The sequence below is a fragment of the Gallinula chloropus genome, assembly GCF_964237585.1.
Source record: "Gallinula chloropus genome assembly, chromosome: 16".
In the NCBI taxonomy this organism is placed as follows: domain Eukaryota; kingdom Metazoa; phylum Chordata; class Aves; order Gruiformes; family Rallidae; genus Gallinula; species Gallinula chloropus.
In genome coordinates this window covers 16,681,867-16,705,802 of record NC_140101.1, presented here as the reverse complement: position 1 = coordinate 16,705,802, position 23,936 = coordinate 16,681,867, and the positions used below count along the sequence as shown (strand labels likewise).

The window sequence follows — 23,936 nt, the reverse complement described above, 5'->3', positions numbered from 1 at the left end:
GCCCTTGTTCTCCCGGGAGAAATGCTCTTGGGCGCTGTGGGAATTTCATGCCTGGAAGGAGTCATATTTGCTGGATAGTTTCTGTAGCTCAAACCAACCGACTGAGCCTGGAGACTCTAGTTCTTCATCAGAGCATTGAACTCCGTGCTGCGTTAGTTAGAAACAGGACAAAGCTCCTGGCACGGGGGGTGGGCATTGGGCTGGCGAAGTGGGAAGGGGTCTGTTCTGATCTTGTTCACGCTCGGGGCAGCCGCGGCCCCTGGGCTGGAGGTTGGTGTAATAACCCTGAGCAGGTGATAAGGTCGGGCACAAAGTCACCTGGGGTCAGCTGCTCTTCCTGGATTTTCAAAGTGCCATTGTTGCTCCTTCCAGATTAGCTGAGACATGGCTACTAAGAACGTTCATCGATCCAGTGAGCTCTCTGGAATATTCCAGCGCAGAGCAGTAACGGCTCCAAAGAAGAAGTATGTCACTGTAAGTACCTGCTGTGGCCAGATAGGAGCTGTGGTAAGGCTGGAAACCTGCCCTGTGTCCCTCCTCTGCCTGCCCCTCCTGTTTAGCCACACTGTGAAGGTACACACCACCACCCCATCTCTTTGGTGCCATACTTGTGTTGGAGGTGGCCATCAAGGTGCAGTGGGAGATGGAGTGTGGGCTGAAAGTACAGAGTCCTGTCGGAATGTGCTGCTGGAACCCAGTTAATGGGATGTCCTGGGCAGTGCACTGGAGTAGCTGAAGCATTGGGGTGCTTCTACCCATCCTCTTGGTGAGGGCAGCAGTATCTTCTGTCACGGAAGCATCCTTGCAGGCGCTGCTCTGACCATCCCTGCCCTCCCAGCAGCTGGGGCTGTGGTGGGGCTGCTCAGACTCTGCCTGAAGACTTGAGAGACGTGTCCAGTCCCAGCTAGAATGGGGTCCAAACCAGTTCTGTCATATGTGTCATTCTGGGTTGAGCGCAGATCCAGCCCTTGAAACAGCTGTGGAGTTGGGGCAGTTCCTCCTCCCCATCCATGAACGTGGGGCAGTTCCTCCTCCCCATCCATGAATGTGCCTTTTGCTGGCCAAGGCTCCCTTTCCTGGATATAACCTCATGGAGGAGGTATCTCTGTATGCTTCTGTGGAGGGGGCTGTGAGGCCAGAACAGAGAGAAAACAAGGGCTAATTAAAAAGATAACTAAAGCTTGGAGCCAGCCAGCTCCACCTCAGTCTTGGCACAGCGCTGCTTTTCTGCTCTCCTGTGATTCAGCCAGCAGTGACATCTCCACACGCCGGCTGGTTGTGGGCATTGTGCGAGGATGGAGTTAGGGGGTTTCTGATGACTCCTCCCCACTCCTTTCAAAGGTCACTGCCTGAATCCTGCAAAGCTAAAGGGGAAACAAATGCCCAAAGAGCAGAAATCCTCAAAGGTGTCACATGAGAGGACGAAGGAGAAGCGCAGGGGACAGAGCCGCTTGGTCAGAGCGCGTGTTCCGCTCTCCATCATTCATTGACTGATGTTAAATATTTCAGTGGGGAACTTTGGGGACTTCCAGGACTATCCTAGTGGCTGTGGTGACAAATGGTTTATCAGTGGTGCTTGAACAAGAAAAGCCTTTCTGAAGAGAGGTGTTTCTGCAGCTCTTGTTGGTGTTTTGTGTTTCAGTGGACACCCTCTGCCTTCCTGGAGAAGTCTGTCACCAAGGCGCAGAGGCTGGCCAGCACCCGGGAGCTGAGGCGGTCACGGATTCTCCCGCCTCTAGATACGAGTGAAAGCTCCTGTCATGAGGTAGACCTTTTCCTGCCCTTTCCCTTGCTGTTTGATGTGATGTTTGAAGGAGGTGTGTGCTGGTGGCAGGCTTTCCCCGAGCTTCTCTAAATACCTCGGTGACAAGGTCCTGCTGTCCTTTGAAACCGCTGCTGCTGGTCGAGTTCCTTCTGTTGGGGAAAAGGGAAAACATATTTCCCCCCGGGACGATGTTGAAGCAACATCTGGTGCTAAGCCAGGATCAATAACCCCCGACCAAGTTCTGCTGGAGTTGAGTTGCTATCACCAAAGGGATGCTACTGGGGGAAGGCTGGGGTGGGACACAAGGGCAGGATCTTGCCATTTTCTATCCTCCCTCTGAACTAACCTCCTCCTTCCTTGCTTTGGTGTAGTCACAGCAAACCCTCAGGGCCGTGACACCCTCAGCAGTGGCACAGTCGACCTTGGAAGGCCGTAGACCCTGCGGTACCTGCTCAGGGCTTAATGAAGCCGATTTGTTAATGCTTTGGCTTGGAAGGAGGAGCATGAGCCTTCAGAAGGGTGTGAGGGTTGCAGGCTTCAGGGTCTTGCCAGGGAAGTCCCCATGGGCAGAGTGGGGGGGATGTGTTTTATCTGGAGTAACACTTGCTTGGATGGGTGCTTAAAGCTGCTGCTTCCACAGGACCAGTGGGTATGACACTGCCCAGACAGGGGGTTACTGGCGAGGACAGTGAGAGACCCGTAAGGAACGGGTGAGGGATTGCCTGGGACAGCACGGGAGGTTGGGAACGTGTCAGATGAGTGCAGGCAGAACTGGCAGCGAGCTGCAGCTACTGGCTGCAGTGTCACCATGGTGTCTGGGGACAAGTGGGAGACCTGCCTCTGTCTTTCGGGTGGGCACAGTGCAGCTGGAAGAGGGGAGACAAGGCTGGGAGGACTTATCTCTGAGGAATGCCTCTGCCTGGGGGACAGGGCAATGGCTGTCTGGCTCCTTGCTGAATCAGCCCAGGGCTGGGAATAGCATGCTTGGCTCTGGTAGGGCTGTCCCCGTGCCTCCCGCCTGTGGGCCTGAGAGCACCAGCTTCAGGAAGGCACCCAGTCACTTCTGGAAACTTCAGAGACGTTATCAAGGCATCGGCTGTGCCACAGTGTGCAGCAGAGAGAGCAGAGCTGTCCCCTGCCTCCCCCAGGTGCTGGGCTGAGGTGAAAGGGAAGTCAGAGGTTAGATGTGCAGCGAGAGCTCTCAGGGCCTGGGAGGAGCTGGAAGAGGCTGCGCCGAGGGCAGGGCTGGAATTGTTGGTGCCCTTCAGTACCTGTCAGGGATCTGTCAGGAATAGCTTGGGTATGGAGCAGAGCCGGCTCGGGGCTGGGGAGGTGGATCAGCTTTCGGAGGGTGGGTGTCCCCAGCCTTGTCCTTGAGATGCTGTGGAAAGGGGTGGGAAATCTCTGCCCCCCTTGATGTTAAAACAGTCGTCTCGGTAAGGAGTTGTGAGGGCCTGGGACAGGCTGCCAGGGAGGGGGTTGAGTCATCGTCCCTGAGTGTGTTTGAAAAAAGGGCAGATCAGGTACTATGGGATATGATTTAGCACAGGACAGGAACAGTTGGACTCGATGATCTTAAAGGTCTTCTCCAACCTTGTGATTCTGTGATTTCACCAATGGCTGGTGGCAAAGTCCATCCAACAGTGTACCTGAGCATCCCCCAGCAAGCTTCAAGTGGGGTCACTGGGATGGAGTTGGTGCCGCGGCATAACCGGATGCGGAGTGGTGCTGGAAGCAGGCCCTTGATCTGCTGCAATCCCTTCCATGGGATTACTCTGTTCTGGTGCTTCGGCATCAAGCTCTCAGGTGACTTGGTCTGGTTCTGCCAGCTCACTGAGGAGGCAGCTGGATCAGCAGGGCGGTTTCCTCTCTGCAGGGTACCAGTCCTGTCCCAGTGGTGCTGCTGGAGGGAAAGGTCGTTACAGAAAGAAGTGCTGTTCCATTCCCAAAGGCTCCTGTTAGTGGTGGGAAGCAGCAGTTTTCCTTCCGCTGCGGACTGAACGTACCGTGATTTGTTCCTTCCCCTCAGGATTACTCCAACCAGATCACCTGTGTCACAGACAAGCGACAGTTCATTGAGCGGATCCGAGCTAGTTGTGCCCGGGCGTTCCTGGACTTCCCCCTCCACCTGAACTTCTCCACCTGTCCAGTCAAGTACAGCAGCCAGGAGACTCTGCTGGTTCGCAATCTTGGTAACCGGGAGGCCCGCTACTCCATCAGCACTCAGAGGTAAGGGACCTCACTTCATTTGCCCAACAAAAGGTGTGTGGGGGGGTTTTTCTTCTCGAGCTCTAGAGCAGCAAGTTTCACTGCCAGGAGCTTGCTCCGACACGGGCTTCCCCCAGAGTCACAGTGTCCTTCAGGTGTCTCCAGGCACTCCAGCGTGGGGTCCTCCACAGCTCTAGATGGGATCTCTGCTCCCTGCCATCCATGAGTGTGGGAAAAGCAGACGATGATTCTGCAGCTGCGAAATTGCACAGTGGAGCAAGCGACCAAGATCTGATAGCCTTGGTTGGATGAAAGTTGTGGGAGGCCTGATAGCCTTGGTCGGACGAAGGCTGTGAAGGCTGTGGGAGACCCGAAGAACGGGGCGTCTCAAAACATCATGAAGCGAGGAGCATTCCATTGTGTTGACGGTGTAACTGCAGCTGCGGTGTGAAGATAACCTTTAACCCTGAAGACATCAGTAACCTGTAAAAAGCCTTCTGACGGTTTTATATTATCCAATCAATTTAAAGCTCGCTAAGCTTGACGCACTTAGAAAATATATAAGCTGCTGTATGTGTGCAATAAACCGATCACTTGCTTACATTAAGCGGTGTCCCGTCTCTCAGTTGCGGCAAATGGTGACCCCGACGTGATTCGATCCAAAACGGACCGGACGACGTGATTCGATCCTAAGTGGACCGGAGGACGTGATTCGATCCGAAGCGGACCGGACGACTCGGCACTCCAAGGAACTGGAGAACTGCCTATCTGGCAGCCGGTCGCAACTCCCGCAGAACTACAGAGTATGCTGCTGAAAGGAAGCAGGAGCCGGCAAACAATCCCTCGGGGAAGAGAGGTGAGCTGCGGGTAATCCAGATGGGAGGGCAAGTTTCGACTCCCGTAGAAAGAGACGTATATGAACTTATGAAAGCTTTATTAGCTAAACATGATAAGACTATTTCGGGTCACGATCTTAAATGCACTTTGAAGTGGGTCCAGGTTAAAATCCCCACTGTCACTGCATCGAATATTTTTACAACGGATATATGGGACTCCGTGGGTGTTAAACTTTGGGACGGAGCCACAAAGGGTGACCCCCAGGCGCAAAAACTGCTCCCTTGGTGGAGAATTATATTTGAAACTTTAAAAGAGCAAGAGCGCTCTAATAGAGCGAATCAATCGCCTGGAAAAGACTCTGACGGGGACGATTCCCCTGTCGCTCCTTTAGCCCCACCGGAACTGCCTCCCTCCCCCGAAACCGACCCTTCATTTGTGCCAAAGCCATCCTCAAATAAAGGGGGATTAGTAAATTACCCTCCTGAAGACGACCCCTTTGATCCTGGTCCTTCGGACCCGGAGGATGAGCCTGATCTGTTCCCCCCTGACCCGCACAACGTATGGACCAAAATCAAACGGCAAGCGTTACGGGAAGGGGACTTGGAAATGGCACAAAAAATCGTAGCACCGGTCATGTATCAAGGGCTCGGGCGCAGGGCTCAGTGGGAACCTCTGTCTTTTTCTGTGATTAAGGAATTGCGTCGCACGGCTACGGAGCACGGTTTATCTTCTCCCTACTTTGTTACTATGCTATCGTCAGTTTTGGATACTTATACTATGACACCCCATGATCTCAAAGCTCTCGCACAATTACTGTGTACACCCACGCAATACACCTTGTGGGAATCTCAATGGAGACAGGGGTTACAAACCCTCCTGACTAGCTATGTAGGACATAATGATCCTAATATGGCTGCATTAACTTTGGAGCATTTAACGGGGACGGGGCAGTACGCCGACCCCATAACCCAAGCCAGAGAGGTCCCAAGGGAAGCTCTGAGAGCTGTACGCGAGGAAGCAAAAAAGGCACTTTTAAAGACCCCCGATACTCAAAAACCACAAAAAGCCTTTACTGCTATAATACAGGAACCTCGCGAGTCTTATATGCAATTTATAGATAGACTGAGCATGGCGTTAGAGAAACAGATTGACAACAAGGAAGCGAGAGAAATACTACTTTTAAAACTGGCTGTAGAGAATGCTAATGTGGACTGTAAGCGAGTCTTACAGGCTTTACCAAACAGGAATCCTACTCTAATCGAAATGATTGAGGCATGCAATCGCATAGGGACGATGGATCATAAATTTGAGACTATGGTCGCTGCTTTTGCAGCTATGAGACCCTCTCCTACCTGCTTTAATTGCGGAAAGCCTGGGCACCTTAAGAAAAACTGCCCGATAAAGCCACAGTCACAGACACAAGTCCCAGGTGTCTGTCCCAGATGCCAGAAAGGGCGACATTTCACAAACCGATGCCGCTCAAAATATAACGCCCAGGGGCAGCTCCTTCAGGGAAACAAGTCGCGGAGCGCGATTCCGCGGCGCGTGCAGAAACAAATTCCGCAATATGCACTTACACCGCAGGGGGGGGTCCAAACACAGCCAATGCCACAGGTCTATGCCCAGCAACCGCAGGCAGTGCCGGAATGGACCTGGCAACCGCCCACACAGTAACATTACTTGATTCCACGGTCCACCTGCTGCCCACCACTAGTGACAGCGCTAGTTTGGGAAAACAGAGTGCCCTAATCGTTGGTAGGTCTTCTACCACGCTTACGGGACTTTTTGTGCTCCCTGGAGTGGTGGATGCAGACGCAGTGGGCAATATTGCAATAATGGCTTGGACTCCTTTTCCCCCTTGTACTATTCCAGCAGGTAGCCGAATTGCTCAATTGGTACCCTTTTTGGGACCACAAAAAGATTCTGTCACAGCCGAACCATTACCCATTAGGACGGGCAATTTTGGGTCTACAGGCACTCCCTCAATTTATTGGGCACAGAACATATCCCATCAGCGTCCCATGTGTAAGGCTATTCTGATTCAATCTGGACAAAGATGTCCTTTGCAAGGTATCTTGGACACAGGAGCTGATGTCACAGTCATTTCGCAGGCGAAATGGCCTCCACATTGGCCCTTGACTTCTACCCCTCAGGCCCTTGCAGGGGTAGGAGGAACCGGCACAAGTCGACAAAGCCTCCACCCCGTCACTATTGAAGGCCCAGAAGGACACATAGCCACAGTTAAACCCTTTGTCTTACCAATACCAATGGTTTTATGGGGACGAGATGTACTATCACAATGGGGAATGACATTAAAAACGCATTTTTAGGGGGGGCCATTGAGGAGCGCGACACTCTAAAAATCACATGGAAAACAGATACCCCTATTTGGGTGGATCAATGGCCCCTTCCTATTGAGAAATTGCGCGCTCTAAATGATCTAGTAGAGGAACAATTACAAAAGGGACATGTGTTACCCTCGGTCAGTCCCTGGAATTCTCCTGTTTTTGTTATCAAAAAACCCAATGGCAAGTGGCGCCTACTTCATGATCTTAGAAAAATTAATGACGCTATGGAAGATATGGGACCCCTCCAACCGGGGCTCCCCTCACCAACCATGTTACCTCGAGATTGGCATCTTACAGTGATTGATTTAAAAGATTGTTTCTTTAACATACCTTTGCACCCTCAGGATGCACCTAAATTTGCCTTTTCAATTCCAAGCGTCAATGTGCAAGAGCCTTTACGCAGATTCCATTGGGTAGTGCTGCCACAAGGAATGAAAAACAGTCCAACAATTTGCCAATGGTACATAGCAAAAATTTTAAGCCCAATAAGGAAGTCCATGTCTACTATTTTAATATACCATTATATGGACGACATCCTTGTAGCCGCCCTTCATGAAGAAGACATGCAGAAGGCCGTAGCCCTTGTCATTAAAGCTGTAAATGCAGCTGGATTCTGTATTGCCTCTGAAAAGGTTCAATCAATATCCCCATGGAAATATTTGGGCTGGCTAATACGATCAAAAACCATAGCACCTCAGCCACTTACCCTAAACACAAAAATTACCAATCTGAATGATGTGCAAAAACTCCTGGGAACCATAAACTGGGTTCGTCCACTATTGGGAATCACAAACTCTGATCTTGATCCTCTTTTTAAACTCCTGAAAGGAGACACTAACATTTGTGCTCCGAGAACATTAGACAAACCATCTCAGATGGCTATTGCGAAGGTGACTGAGGCTATTGAGTCTAGACAGGCACACCGTTGTGACTTAAACCTTCCTTTTTATTTAGCAATTTTAAATCCTGCACGACAGCCATACGCCCTCATTTTCCAATGGGATATTACACAAAAAGACCCATTGATAATCATTGAATGGATATTTTTATCACACCAACCCTCAAAAACTATACTTACGCAACATGAGATGTTTGCCTCTCTGATTCTTAAAGCGCGTCAACGATTACTAGCCTTAGCAGGAATTGACTTTGTACACATATATTTACCAGTGGTCAAGGCTTACCTTTCGTGGCTATACCACCGGTCAGACGTCTTTGCCATGGACCTCGCAGACTACTCTGGACAAATCTCTTCTCACCTACCAGCTCATAAACTCTTACACCTTGACTTTCAACTGTCACAGAAACCAAAGCGAAGTGAGACACCTCTGGAAGCTTTCACAGTATTTACGGATGGGTCCGGGAAAACTCATAAGTCTGTCATTATCTGGTGGGACCAACAAACCCAAAACTGGAACTCAGACATTTCTCTAGTACCAGGCTCGCCTCAAATTGTAGAACTTGCAGCAGTTGTACGTGTTTTCCGTAAATGGTCAGAACCACTTAACATAATTACTGATTCTGCCTATGTTACAGGAATAGTTCAACGTGCAGAAGCCGCTGTTTTGAAAGATGTTTCTAACTCTCTCTTATTTGATCTGTTACAGGAACTTATTGCCTTGTTGGACTCTAGATTAACTCCTTATTTTATTATGCATGTCCGCTCACATACCACCTTACCAGGCTATATTGCAGAAGGAAATAGACAAGCTGACTTATTAACCCTTACTGCACAAATTCTCCCAGATCTCTTTGCTCAAGCAAGGCTTAGCCATTCTTTTTTCCACCAGAATGCCGGAGCATTAAAACGCTCCTTCAACCTCACTACACAACAGGCAACAGAAATTATTGCTACATGTCCTGATTGCCAACGAGTGTCTTTCCCATCAGTCGCGGGTGGAATTAACCCCCGAGGACTGCAAGCCTTACAGTTATGGCAAACTGATGTCACACACTATCCAGAATTTGGAAAACAAAAATATATACATGTTTCAATAGACACCTTTTCGGGAGCCTTGTATGCATCCTGTCATACGGGAGAGAAGGCTCGCGATGCTAAACGCCACTTTTTACAAGCCTTTGCCACTTTAGGCATACCCCAAAAAATAAAAACAGACAATGGACCTGCATATATTTCTGCTACTATACAAAACTTTTTCAATACCTGGGGCATTACACATATTACAGGAATACCTCATTCCCCTACCGGTCAATCTCTCATTGAGCGCTCCCACCAATCTTTAAAAAATATTTTACAAAAACAGAAAGGGGGAATGAAGCAGGCAACCCCAGGAGAAAGATTACAGAAAGCATTATATGTTTTTAATTTTTTAAATTGTTCCTTGATGGATCAAAATCCTCCTATTGTTCGACACTTTAATATGAGCCAAGAATTTACAGAATCAAAAAAGGCACCAGTTTTAATAAGAGACCTAGAAACAGGAAAAATTTTAGGCCCTTATCCGCTTGTCACTTGGGGAAGGGGTTATGCTTGTGTTTCCACAGAACGTGGTCCGCGATGGATCCCGGCGAGGAACGTTAAACCCTTTAGAGAACCACTGATGACGACCCCAGCCGAAGAACCGGACGCGGACGTTTCACTGCCTACTTGAAAACTACTATCATGATACTCCTTTTGCTTTTGTTTGGAGCCGCAGTGAAAGCTAATCCTTTTCCCCCATTTTTCCCTAAGGTTAACATATGGGTTACACTGGCCAACCTAACAGGTCAAGATACTCTTTGTCTGGCTACTGCCTCCCCAGAAAATCCCTTTTCTACCTGTCTGGTAGGATTGCCACTTGATAATTGGACAAGATTGTGCAATCCGGCCCAACAGCCCCTGATGACTAATCCCACAGACAACTGGGATGGGTGGACACCATATAGGCCACGACTTAGCTTAGAACCCTAAGAGATATAGTACTTGTTATTTTGTTGTTTTTAATACTTTTGCCCTGCTTTTTACAGTGTGTACAGACAATGATATCTAATGCTATTCACAAGGTTCTTATTGTTCAACAGAACGGGGGAGATGTGGGAAAAGCAGACGATGATTCTGCAGCTGCGAAATTGCACAGTGGAGCAAGCGACCAAGATCTGATAGCCTTGGTCGGATGAAAGTTGTGGGAGGCCTGATAGCCTTGGTCGGACGAAGGCTGTGAAGGCTGTGGGAGACCCGAAGAACGGGGCGTCTCAAAACATCATGAAGCGAGGAGCATTCCATTGTGTTGACGGTGTAACTGCAGCTGCGGTGTGAAGATAACCTTTAACCCTGAAGACATCAGTAACCTGTAAAAAGCCTTCTGACGGTTTTATATTATCCAATCAATTTAAAGCTCGCTAAGCTTGACGCACTTAGAAAATATATAAGCTGCTGTATGTGTGCAATAAACCGATCACTTGCTTACATTAAGCGGTGTCCCGTCTCTCAGTTGCGGCACATGAGCTGCAGGGGGACAGCCTGCTTCACCATGGTCTTCTCCACAGGCTGCAGGGGAATCTTTCTCTCTGGTGCCTGAAACACCTCCTCATCCCTCCCTGCTCCTTCTTCCCTGGCCTTGGTGTCTGCACAGTTCCTCACATCTTCTCACTTCTGTCTCTGGGGGCAAAAAGCAGTTTCTTGGTGTTTTTTTTCCCTCTAACTGTGATTCTGAAGCACTGTGACCATCCCTGATGGGCTCCGCCTTGGTCAGCAGCGACTCCAGCCTTGAGCTGTCTGGTGTTTGCTCTGTGGGGCTTCAGAGAGCTTCTGGTTGCTTCTTGCAGAAGCCACCCCTGCAGATCTCTCCCTTCTCCAGCAGAACCCAGCCATGCAAAGCCACAACACAGGTACAGGCACATTTGAGAGAGGAGGAGGACAGCAGTGGGGTAGAAGGGAATGAGAGATCCGTCTGAGCATGTAGAGGCCAGCTGATGGGCCTGTATCCTCTATGTTTTATCTGTGCAGGTTGAACTTCTGGTTTAGTTGATGCAACTTCTCTTTTCTGGCCTGAGCAAACTCAGGCTCTTGCCCATTCACAAACCAGCTCAGGTGCCACCGTTGCCCAGTCTGCTGTCCTGCTTGTGCCACTTGTCTTTGCCTCCCCTCTCTGGCACCAAGCGTAGAACTTTCTGCTCTCCCCATTAGGGTGCTTTTGCAGCCCATCTCCCATCCTTAACTGTTCCTCACAGTACTGAGAGCTCAGCTCGTGCATCTGGTCACATCCTGGTGATGTTCCCTGCCCGGTCATCGTTTGTGCGAGGACTTGGCTGTTTTCTGTTCTGCTTTTTGCTCCAGAGAGGAGCTTGTAAGTGAATCTGTGGGGCCAATTCAGCATCTTTGATAGCTTCCAGAAAACGTGGTGGCATTTTGGCCATGATTTGACTGCTTTTTCATGAAAAAAGCCCAGCCAGCCACCCCAGCACTGCCCATTCTTCAGTGTGCTCTGTGCCTGCCCTCCCTGCGCAGGGCCGTGCCCAGCCCCTAACCGCAGCGCTTGGGAATAAAAATCCCAGGAGGATAAATCCAGTAAGTCTCTTCCCATTGTTCTTGTGGTTCAGGCAGGAGAATGAGTTTCTTCTCCGTGACATTGGCAGAGAGAAATGTCATTCCAATAGGGTTAAGATGAAAATGGTGTCTGGGAGCAGACAAGGCGCAGCGCTGCCTTTTCCTGCAGTGATGGACGTTGTGCTCTGCCGTGCTCCAGGGACAGAGAGGGTCGGTCTGGGATTAGATCCCTCTAGGAGTGTCCCCACCCAGCTCGGAAAGGTCGGGAGATGATCTTCCAAGGCAGAGAGCTCAGCGATCCCCTGTGGTACCCATACACTACAGGGAGGTGTGGGGATGCACAAAGACCACCCGAGGATCTGAAATTAGGGCTGAGGTGCAGGAAAAGGGGGGAAGGGAAGGTTGGGCTTGGGAGGTGCTGAGTGTACCTGGGATTTTTCAGTGCAGTCTGGGATGCTTTGTCCTGCGGGACTGGGTTTGCTGGGATGGTTATGCTGCTTGACTTTGGCTGTTCTACTGCTGCCAAAAAGTAGCATGTGCAAAGGTTAAGCCTTTGGATTTGGTGGGGTTTTCCCTGCTGTAGGTCTGGGTGGACAGGGTGGGGCATTTCAGTCCCCAGTAACTTTGCTGTCTGCCTTGGGGCTGGAGGTAGCTTTTAATGAACTAGGTTCTCCCAAAGTCAGCTGGTTTTATGATGCCAATTAAGGCAGCAGTAGACAAAAGAAAGCTTGGCTGTTAGAAGATGAAAGTAGCCCGGGACTCGCAGTATAGTGCAGCCTCCTTGCACGCTGCGTTTACTGAGCATGTGGCTGCAGGAGAGAAGCCAGCGTGGTTCTTTGAGGGCCTGTGTCACAGACTTGCCAGCTTCTTTCACTTGTCAGCTGCCTTTCTGCATTATGTCAGGAGTATGATGGCCCTTGGTATCCTCGTGGGACATAACTTGAGCCCACCTCTGTCAAGATGGGGAAGCTTGACCCCTGGTGAGAGTAAGCAAGCCCTAAATACCAAGGTAGAGAATTATCAGAGTGCTTTCAGGTCTAGTGTTGCTCTCTTGCTGAAGGGCCGTAATGGGCAAGATCTCAGCAGGTCCTGGTGTGAAGGGGTCTCCTGGGTTGGTGTGCCTAGATGAGGTTATAGGATCTGGGGACTGCAAGGTGCCGCTGGGAGATCAGGACCTGTGAAACTTCAGACATTGTGCAACAAAGCAAGCGGACAGCTGGATGTAGTAAAAGCATGCCAGAAGAAAAGGAGCTCTTAACCTCCCCTCCAAACCTTCTCTCCTGTCTTTCAGGAGTAGCAGGTTTATAGGTGGCAGAAAAAAACCTGATGTCCCAGGGACATCAGGGTCAAGCTGTGCATACAAACACCTCTTACCTGCTCTGGGCTCTTCAAAACCCATTCTCTGATGGTATGGTCCGGACTGGAGCCTGGCTGCAGAATCTGGGGGGGATGAAGTCATTTCATACCCTCGGGACTTCGGAGATCGAGGGTCGCCAGCCGTGTTTCTGACCCGCTGTGTTCTGGGTTGCTGCTGCCAGCTGCTTGTTTGCTCCTCACACAAGCGAGCTGCCGGGAACTAGACTGCAAAAGAGCCCCCCGAGCTCCCACCACAGTCCTGATGAGTGTGTGTGTCTCTGTTGCAGCCCTTTCTCTGTCGATCGCTCCATCCGTACGCTCGGCATCGGTGAGGCCATGCAAGTAAGAGTGGACTTCCACCCGCTGAAGACTGGGTATTATTGCGGTTCCCTGATAGTTCACTACGACACAGGTGAGTGTCCTATCTGCAGGTCTGCGTCCTTCAAAGCAGAACAAGGCTGAACTTCCTTTGCAATCTACTTGTAAACCCTTTTGTTTCAAAACCTCTGTGTATTTTGGTGCTTAGAAGGGCAAAGGCTGAGTCTGTCCTTATTCTGTCTGTCTGGTGTCCTGGCCCATCCCTGGGTGTTGCCTGCTGTCAGCACGGTGGCCACCACCCCACACCCCTGTGACAGTCATCTGCCATCATTGCCTGTTGTGCCAAGCACCCAAATTCCCTTGGTGGGTGCTATCCCCCAGCTTTCCCTCCAAGAAAACTGAAAAACAAGCTGGTGTTTCGGGGTTGTGCATCCCCCTCAACAGGAAGGAGAATGCTTTGGGAATCTGTTTTCCTGGGAGCTGCTGGGTGGAGGAAGGATGAACCTTGAATGCTTCATGTTTGCTGCAGCTGGGACAAGCCTGTCCCTGTCCCTGCTTGAGCAAATGTAGAGGAAGTCACAGTTCTCCCTCTGCCTGTTATTGGGTGGATTGAAGTGGCAGCTCTTCAGACTGTCCTGATCAGGAGTACGGGCACTGCTTGTACAACACAGGGAAGCTCTTGTCTGCATCCCATCCTGCCATGGGCTGTCGCTTTGCTCCTTCCTCTGCCACCTTCTTTTCTGGCGCACACCCTGCAGGCACCTTTGTGGGGGATCAGTGAGAGACTGGGAGAGACTTGACACTTGTGGTGGGCCTGGAGGAGATGCCGTGTGAGCTGTGGCTGAGGTGGGACTCCCCTGGGAATGAGGGGTAATAAAAGCTGTAGCCCTTTCTTCTGTGACCTGAGGCTCGCTGCGTTCCTCGTACTTCCATCGGCAAGTGAGAGGAGTAAAGAGTCCCCTTTGCTTTCTTCCAGGTGAAAGCATGAAAACAAACCTTTATGGAGTGGCTGTAGATGTCAACATCCGGCTGGATGAGGAGCCTGTGACCATTGAGAAGACCTACCTGACGCTGTCGAACCGCAGATGCGTGGCCATCCACAACCGCAGTGACATCATCGCCCGCTTCCAGTGGAAGGCTTGTGGCACGCAGGAGGAGGAGGATCAGCGGGAGAGAAGGTCCGTTTCAAAGATGCCTTTGGTTAGGTACAGTGCCCAAGGGGAACGCTACCGTATGGCCTCGAGGGGGGTTGGTGCTTTTAGGACAAGTCAGCCATCCACAGCATCAGGGTGGGTGTCCCTGGGCTTTAGGGTAATGGAGCTCGGTGCTTCCCGTCCCAGTTCCATCCACCCTGTGGCTGAGGGTGATGTTTTGGGGAGGAAAGCTTGATTGCAGTGACTGGATTTCCTCTGAGAGCGAGCTCTGGTGTTTGTGGGAGCTGCAGACTGCTGAGAGCCAGTGGCTGCCGAGCTGCAGAGAGTCTGTGAAGCTTCACTGGCCCAGGAGGATGAGGCCATCTCCTGAATAGGTTTGGGCTGTCCAGGTTTCCAGCACGGGGTGTTTCTGCCCTTCCTTCGAGCCTGTGGAGAGTTTGGAGGTGGAAGGGTCTGCAGGGAAGGAAGGTAGGGCAGCGTGGGACTTGGAAGTGCATTTGGGCTTCAGAACCCCCTTTCTTCATGGTGGTGAGAGATGGGGCTGGATCTTCAAAGGATGTCTTTGGGGAAGCTTTGAAAGGCCTCTCTCAGGTGGCAGAGACACACTCCGAGCCCGGGAGGTGGAATGAGGGGTGGGAGATTGCACTTGAAAGCTTGGGTGATGTGGGAATCCTTGTGTGACTTCTCAGAGTGGGGTGGATGTAGGAGTTAGCGTGACCGTGGAGCTGATGAGGAAACTGCCACAAAGTGGAGGCTTTGTGAGGACAGCAGTGCACCCGCTCGGAATTTCTGCTCCCTTCCCATCTCTGGCTTGTCATCCTTCAACTCCGGGATGATTTTGGCAACTACTACCAAGTGAGGGAGAGATTAACTGTGTCAGAGCTCTGAGGAGAAGGGGAAAAGGAAAAAAGCAGGTGGTTCAGGGCCAGGCTGAAGGGTTTGGGCTCAGAGGTGCCAGTCCTGACGTCTTCATCAGGTGATGTTAGGCTTCCTTTCTCACGGCCTCTGTATTTCTGCACCTACCCACTGATTTCACTGGGATGCTGTGGTGCCTGAATCCCAGAGCCGTGGGATCCTCTGGTGGTGGCGGGGTGGGGAGCAGAGGGGATGTGGTTGTTCCTTACACCTGCGGGTCTGCAAGGGAAGAGAAGACAGTGATGCTGGGAACCTGCAGCCCAGAGCAGGGGGCTGCTGCCCTGCCTGGTGACACGCTGCCCTGGTGCTCCTCATCCTCCTCTGCCTCCCCTGAGCATCCTGGGGGTAGGAGAAGCCAGTTGAGGATGGAGGTGGATTCCCCATTGGTTGTGGCAGCAGCTTTGAGCTAGGTCGCTCTCCTGAGGGCTGCTCACTTGTGTAAGACCCCAGGACGCAAGATCACCTTTCCTGCCTCCTCTCCTGCAGCATCCCCGACCAGAGTGCCAAGGTGCAAGGAGAATCCCTGCTTTCCTCCGATGGGATCTTCAGAATTGAGCCAGCGGTAAGTGAGAGCTTTGAAAGCTCCCCTTCTCTTCTTGCTCCTCCTCTTCCTCCCTGAATGAGGTGACTCAGCAGATCCCTGCTTGATGTGCTGGGAGGAAACGTTGGGTTTCTGGTGGGGCCGGGAGAGCTGGTGGCAAAAGCGTTTCCCAACTCGTGATGGGCACCGAGAGCCTAAAGCTGGGCTTTGCTCCCAGGGCTATAAATGAAGAGCTGCCTAAGTGTCCTGACCACGTTCAGAGGGATGGAGCCTTATATGTAAAGGCACACCTTGCACAGGGTTAACGCAGGGTGTGGGACCGTGTCAGTTGAGATGCTGACCCAAAGAGCGAAGCGCTCCTCTGTGGGAAGGAGGGCAAATTCAGCCCCCATTTAATCACAGAAATACCAGTCCTCACCTACCATGGGCTTGTGCCAGCCCTGAACCTCTGTTCTGGTGCCATCAGGAGCTTGCACGTGAGACCAGCAGGTTCAGGCAGGCTTTTTGACCTCTGTCACACCTAGGTACAGCAGCGTGCTTAGTTATCTTGCTCTTCCATTTACGCGAGCCAAAGCTTGTGGTTTAATCCCCCTGAGCCCCAACTCCGAGGGTGTGCCTGGTCTGGCATGAGAAAAGGTGAACCTGCTTTGTTTTAGGGAGGGGGATGGTGTTTTCTTATCACCCATGTAAGGTTGGGAGTCACCAATGCAGGGCTGCAGTTTCACACCAGTGCAGCTGGGGGCAGCATGATGTGACCGAGAGATCATGTCAGAGCAGTCGGGAGCTTGTAGAGAGTGGGACCTGATCAGCCGGGCGTTGGGAGCATCCTGGGCTGCACCAGAGCTGGCTGTGGGGTGTCACCCAGGGCTCCTGCTTAGTGACAGTAGGCCTAGGCCTCCACAACGGGCTTAACCCGCTCCTGAGGGGCATTAAGGTGAGGCCCAGAAATCCATTTGCCCACAGAACCGAGTCCTGGTACTTCCCGTAGTGACGAGTGGATGTGAAGAGTAGCCAGGTCCTTTGGAGTGGACACCTCTCCTAGACATCTGCACTGATGTTACGGAGTTTGCTCCAGGTCTGACTACAAGTGGGCTACTACCTGATTCTCCCCCCTTGTGTCTCTGCCAGCATCAGCAACCTTTTGATTTCCATGAATTCTGTTCTTTATGGAACAATCAATTTTGCTCCAGAGTTTTGCTCGTGTCTGTCTGCTCCCCTGACATGGGGCTGTCTGGATGTCAAACCATAGTAAAGATTTTCTCCTTTATCAACTGGAGAATCTAAAATTCCACTGACTTCCATTCGCCTTCTCTCTGGTGATGAGCCTTTAGCTCAGGCAGAGACACTTCTTGCTACCTGAATGTGCTGGAGAGGCTCCCTAAAAGCTGGGATAGACCTTTCAGGCCAAAAGTGGCTTCTCTCTTCCCACCTGTCGCCCGTGGTGCTTGAGAGCACCCTGCAGAAATAATCAACCCCTTGTGACAAGTGGCTAGAGGAAATACTTGCTTGCAGGAGTTAGGAAGCTGATGGAGGGATGGTAGTGTGGGAAAGGCTTTGTGGGGTTTGGGCAGGCATCTAGGGAAGAAGAACCCCAGGTAGCAGTATAGGTTGGGGACTGGCCTGTTGGGGAGCCGCGTAGGTGAGAGGGACCTGGGGGTCCTGGGGGACAGCAATAGGACCATGACCAGCAATGTGCCCTTGTGGCTAAGAAGGCCAATGGCATCCTGGGGTGTATTAGAAGGGGGGTGGTTAGGAGGCCAAGAGAGGTCCTTCTCTCCCTCTACTCTGCCCTGGTGATACCACGCCTGGAATGTTGTGTCCAGTTCTGGGCCCCTCAGCTCAAGAAGGAGATAGAACTCCTTGGAAGAGCCCAGCACAGGCTACAGAGATGATGGAGTAGAACCCCTTCCTTATGAGGAGAGGCTGAGGAAGCTGGGCCTCTGTAGCCTGGAGAAGAGGAGACTGAGGGGTGACCTCATTAGTGTCTATAAATATGTAAAGAGCGAGAGTCAGGAGGCTGGAGCCAGGCTCTGCTCAGGGATGGCAGCGACAGGACAAGGGGCAGTGGGAGCAGCTGGAGCAGAGGAAGTTCCATGGGAATGTCAGGAGGAACTTTGTCACTGTGAGGGTGATGGAGCCCTGGGCCAGGCTGCCCAGAGAGGCTGGGGAGTCTCCTTCTCTGGAGACATTGATGCCCCCCTGGATGCGTTCCTGTGGGATTGACTCTGGGTGAGCCTGCTCTGGCAGGGGGTGGGACTGGATGAGCTTTGGAGGTCCCTTCCAGCTCCTGACGGTCTGTGAGTCCGTGACTGGCCGGCACCTCTGAAGCGATCCTGCTGGACTGGCTGGAGTGTGAGCCGGGCTGGTTGCTCCGTTATAGCCCTAATTTAACTAAATGCCTCTCCCAGGTGCCAGTAAAGGTCAGGGACTGGGAAAGTTTTTCGTAGCTGCTTCCAAACTCCCTTATAAATATTGTTGATCAGTGTCACTGGCTCTTTGCTCTTCCCTGGTGCTCTGAATATCGGCTCATGGGGCCACAGTTGGAACGAAGGGATGTGACGTTTGAAGATAAATGGTTTGTTGTCTGCTTCTGTTTTAGGAGGGAGAGATTTTGCCAAATTGTTCAGCTGAAATTAGTGTGACCTTTAAGCCTGAAGAAGCCAGAGTGTATCAACAAAAGTTCTACTGCGACATCTCAGGTACGGCTCCTGTCCCCTCCTGCTCTTGCCCGTGGTGGGGAGGAGCCTGGCTGAGGTATCATGGTGGGAATTTGGGGAGTTGCTTCTCCCTAGACATCCTAAAGCCCTGTGGTGGTTAGATGCTGCTGCAGGTGGCGAGCCCTGGAGCACCCAGGTGTGGAGCTGTATGTTGGGTGCAGGTGGTGCTGAGCTGCATCAGTATAAACAGGAGATTTTTGTCTTGGGTTGTGTTTTCCTGAGCTTTACACCTTCCTTGAGTGGATTTCAAAGCTCATCACATGGGAAGAGATTCAGAGGTGGCGTTGGAAACTCAGCATCACCCCAAATCCTGTGTTCAGTTTGGGCAGCTGACTCCAAGAAGGACATGGAGGTCCTGGAGCGTGTGCAGAGAAGGGCAGTGGGGCTGGGGAAGGGGCTGGAGGGCAAATCCTCTGAGGAGCGGCTGAGGGAGCTGGGGGTGTTCAGCCTGGAGAAGAGGAGGCCGAGGGGAGACGTTGTTGCTCTCTCTGTCTACCTGAAAGGAGGCTGTGGGGAGCTGGGGCTCAGCCTCTTCTCACAGATAAGTAGCGAGAGGACGAGAGGGAATGGCTGCAAGTTGTGCCAGGGGAGGTTCGGGTTAGAAAGGAGGAGAAATTTCTTCTCGGAAAGAGCAGTTGGGCATTGGAAGGGGCTGCCCAGGGAGGTGGTGGAGTGACCGTCCCTCAGGAAAGGTTGGATGAGGTACTTAGGGACATGGTTTAGTGAGTAATAGAGGTGGTGGTGGGATGGTTGGGCTGGATGATCCTGGAGGTCTTTTCCAGCCTTAATGATTGTGTGATTGTTTCAGGGTGCAAAGTGAAGGCTCAATTAGAAAGCAGCCCAAGGGTTTGGTCAGAAAGGAGAAAGCAGCCCAAAGGCATATCTGCCAAGGGAAGGGTCCTGTACCTTTCCCTGGATCTTCCTGGGCTGATCCCTGCCAGCCCCAAGTCGGAGGCTAGAGCCTGGAAAATGCGGGATCAGAGGGAATTGCTGTTCTGACATTGAATTCTCTCCCCAGGCCGTGAGACCAGGCTGCCCCTGTGCATCCAAGGGGAAGGCATAGGGCCTCGGCTGCGCTCCAGCTTTGACCATCGGGTGATCGGGGATGTCTTCATGGGAGCAGCGCACAAGTACGAGGTGAGCTGTGAGAGCTAGCAGGGCTTGGGCTGGAGCCTGGTGGCTCCTTGTGGGATTTCTGGCAGCTCAGGAGTTGTGAGCAGGGCAGCTCTGTGCCAGCTGGACAGAGGCAGAGGTTCTATGGAGTTATCACCGCTTTGCCTGGAAAAAACCCAAAGGCAGAACTTGTCCCGTTGTATTTCCTTTGACTTCTGCCTTGCAGGTGTTCAGTGTTGAATTAGAAAGCAAATGGGTCTTCTCTAAAGGAAATGTCCTTCTGTGTTTCCATTTTGCCTTCGTGCTGCAGGTGGTGCTGTTTAACAAAGGACTCATCCGAGCTGTCTTCAGCTTGGTTCCTCCAGCTACAGCTCTGGGCTCCTGCTTCACCTTTCTCCCCAGCGAGGGGGAGATTTTGCCAGGCGATCTCCAGGTCATCCAGATCTCCTTCAGTTCCACCATCCTGGGGCAGTTCAGAGAAGAATTCAAGTTCAACGTGAATGGATCCCCTGAGCCTGTGACCTTGACTATCAGGTGAGTGGGGAGGTTACAGGAGCTTGGTGGGCACCTCTGGAGTTATCTCTGGGTAGTCATCTGCCACCTGCCTCATTTTCTGGCGAAGCAGAGAGAAAAAGGTGTTGTGGGAGGTCTTGTCGTGGGGATGCTAGGTTAAGAGCTGAGACCCTTTAACCTTGGCTCCAGTTTGAACCTTGCAACCCAGGGGTGATGACCTTCCTTCCTTCCTACGCCCTCAATATACCCTGTTTAACTCTGAAAGACTTGGGTGGCTGTGGGAAGCACCTTGGCCTTCTTGGTGGAGCTTTCCAGGACACTCTTGGCACGGAGTTTGGCGGCGACAGGTTCCTATCGTGACCCTTTGACACCCCAGTGTGATGATCCTGGGGCTGTAAGTGACTACCCATGCTGGGACAAGTTTAAGTGGAGCTTGTACAGGAAAGGTGTGGAGATGCCTGCTGCCCAGGGTGGGTACCAGGAGCTGGTAGCTCCTTCCCCCTTGGGTTGCGGCAGGCGTGTGATGGGCTGCTTCAGCAGCAGCAGGGATCTCCTGCTGATGGAGCTCTGAGAGTTGAGGAAACTCCTGCCAGGTGCCCAAATCGTAGGTGACTGTTCTTTAAGTGGAATTCAAAGCCAGGACCTTGAGTGCTTGTTTCTTTGGTGCTTAGAAAGGGATGCTGGAAGTGGGACACCATGGATGAAGGCGAGTCCCTCCTGTGGGATGCTGGGCTCTGTTCGTGTGCAGGACGGGACTAAAGCTGGAAGGCACCATTCGCTGTGCTCCCCGATTTAACTAAGAGGCGGAGCTGGGCTCAGTTGGCATCAGCCATGAGGTGAATTCATGAATGGTGTGTGGCTCCCAAGGGCTGATTTCAGGCAGTGATGGCGAGTTTCAGAGTTTGGAGCTGATTTTAGGGACAGGAGAGGAGGTGTGGTGGGTTCAGGGCCCCGTGTTTGGTTTAAGATGTGTTGTTCTTGGCTGTGTCAGCAGTGAGAAGCTGATACATTCCTGTGTAGAATTGTTGCTGATCTTGTTGTGGTCGGTGGGTGTCTGTGCGCTCCCCAGGATTCTGATAATTGTGTGGATCCAGATCTCCTGAGAAGACGCTCATACACTCAATGGAAACGCTGGCTGCAGCTGAGAAGAAGGGAACCTGAGGAGGGTTACTCCATTGAGTCCGCTTTTGTGTGGGCATCTCTACCCATGCGTTAGAGATGGGGAAACTGAGTCACGGAGCCATCGCTTGTTTGGGGCCCTCATTGAACCAACTTGGGGGCATAGCTTTGCCCTATCCTGCCTGACACTGTGCCCTAAGCCCCATCTGATAGCTGCTGGCCACCTCCTGTCCCCATGGATGAGGGCAAGGATGTGAGGGGCTGGTTTGAAACCGGCCGTGGTTCTGACACCGGCTCTTACCCGCCCGAGCAGCAGGGAGAGCTGAAAGCTCTGCAGTTCTCTAACTCAGCCAGTGCCTTGTCTGTCTGTCCTCACAGTGGCTGCGTCATTGGACCAACGCTCCACTTTGATGTGCCTTCCCTCTGCTTCGGTGACGTCTCCTTCGGTGAGTGCGCCCTGGGCTTGGACCGCGGGCCGAGAGGTCCACGCGTTACCGAAACGGGGTGCTTGGAACCTCAGAGCACCCAGAATGTGTGTTCCTCTGCAGCAGCAGCCTTCAGGGTGTTAAAAGCAGGACTGATACCCTTGGCAGCAGAATGGCCGCGAGGGTATCAGTCCCTGAAATGCCCCGGGAATGGGAGATGGGGAAAAAAGGGTGATGCTGGTGGGGGAAAGAAGGGCGATGCCTGGGAGGGGGAGAAGGGCGATGCTGGGGTGGGGGGAAAATGGAGACGTTGGAGGGGGAGAAGGGTGATGGAGCTGTGAACCAGCCTGGAGCTGCTCTGGATAAATGTTGGGAGGACAGGAGCCATTCAGTCCCCTGACCCTTAGTGTGAAATGTTAATTAGTGCTGGGAGGGCACCTTGTTATCACCTACCCCATAATATGCCCAAGCCACAGCTCTGCGCAGAGCTCCTTCCCTGTGTGCCCCCACCCCGAAAGCCCAGTTCTGCGGTGCCAGCAGCGCTGGTGGCTGAGCATCCAGAGCTCCATTGAAATGCAGGTTCTGGTTCTCCATCTCTGCCTCACAAAAGGCTTTTTCCTGAGATGAGCTGAAGTTTTTAATGGGAAATCAATTGTGGATTGATGGAAGGGCCATTATCGAGATGGGCCAGCCAAACCAGATGTCTTCTCCTGGGCTGGTCTCCTGTCTCTGCAGAACATCCCCACTGAGTGGGGTTATGCCACTGGTGTGGCAGGGAAAGCTGGTGTCAGAGCTTTTTGAGCAGTAATCAGACGTCACCGCTCGTTAGGGAAGGTGAGACACGGCTTCTGCTGATTTCTCAGCCAGTGTCAGGCTCAGCTCCTGCCAAGTGGGCTGCAAACCTTCCCGTGCTCCATCTGGTCGCCCTGAAACAGGAGATGCCGTAAGGATCCAGCTAACAAAACTGCATCAGAGGGCTTTGCATCAGGCTGTAGCTCCCCATTTCATCCATCCCTGCTTTTACTGCAGCTTCTCCTTGGTGCCAACCGGCTCTTCCCTATGTCAAACCACGGGGGGTGTTCATGGGGAGTTTTATGGATCCGATTCTTGGAGTAAATGCTCTGTCTGGCTGCTCACTCCTACGTGAGACGTAACCGGTGCCGGTGTCAGGGCAGCTGAGAGAGAAAAACTCATGGCTCTGGGCATCAGAGCTGCCGAGGAGGGATCTCCATCACCAGCCTGGCACAGAGCTTCCATGGCAATTAATTCCTTGCTGGGCTTCTCAATTAGCTGCAGTTCAGATTGAAGAGAGCCAAACTCCAGGCGCAGTTTTACCGTGAGGGGCTGTTCAGCCCAGGAATGGTGGGATAATGGGGGCATAAATCCCTCTGTGTGTCTCTTCCCCAGGCTTCCCTCACACCTTGTCCTGTCGCCTCAAAAACACCTCCTTGGTGCCCATGACTTTCCACCTTCGCATCCCCGGGGACGGCTCGGGAGGGCCCAGCGTTACCAGTGCTGCTTGGCTGTCGAATGACGATCCTGAGCCCTGGAGATGGGGAGTTGAAGGTTCCATCAGGCCGGCTGAATTTACCATTGAGCCTTGCAGCGGGACCATCCGCGCCCTGGGATCCAGGAATATCAAGGTGTGGGGAGAATCCGTCCGGCTGTGCTTCAGCAGATGGAGCTGAAGCTTGACTGGTGGGGAGGGGCCGGGGGGGCTTTAGTGATGGGAGGGAGATAGATGCACTTCTGTTGTCTGGGTTGGTCCGGGATGTTAGTGAAGGGGCATCGGTTTGTTTCCAGAACCATCCGCTGAGCATCCTGTGCCCTACGGTCAGGCGCGGAAGCCAGGTGTGTGCTTGAGCGCTGCGTGGAGCTGTGGCTTTGGCTTAACCGTGGGCAGAGGAAGGATGAGGACAGCGGGTGGCCGTTAGAGAGATGCCCTTGTGTAAAGCAGTTTGCTTTTCTTCCCGGACTTGTTTTCCCTCTCCCAGTGAGCAGAGGAGCTGCATTCACTGCAGCCATCCCTAGGGGGAGCTGAAGCAGCTCTGCCAGGTGTGACCTGCACCCAACTTGTGGGGCCCTTTGCGTTTGGCCCTCGCTGGGTTTGAGGCAGCGCAT

The 23,936-nt window shown here is 52.3% G+C and overlaps 1 long non-coding RNA gene across 1 annotated transcript; it reads left to right on the top strand.

Moving 5' to 3' along the window:
- Positions 1–464: 464 nt before the first annotated feature.
- On the top strand, positions 465–3,812 carry LOC311197659. Its single transcript, XR_014617650.1, has 3 exons — positions 465–474; positions 1,643–1,765; positions 3,795–3,812. It is a non-coding gene; the product is annotated as an uncharacterized lncRNA (long non-coding RNA).
- Positions 3,813–23,936: the final 20,124 nt, after the last annotated feature.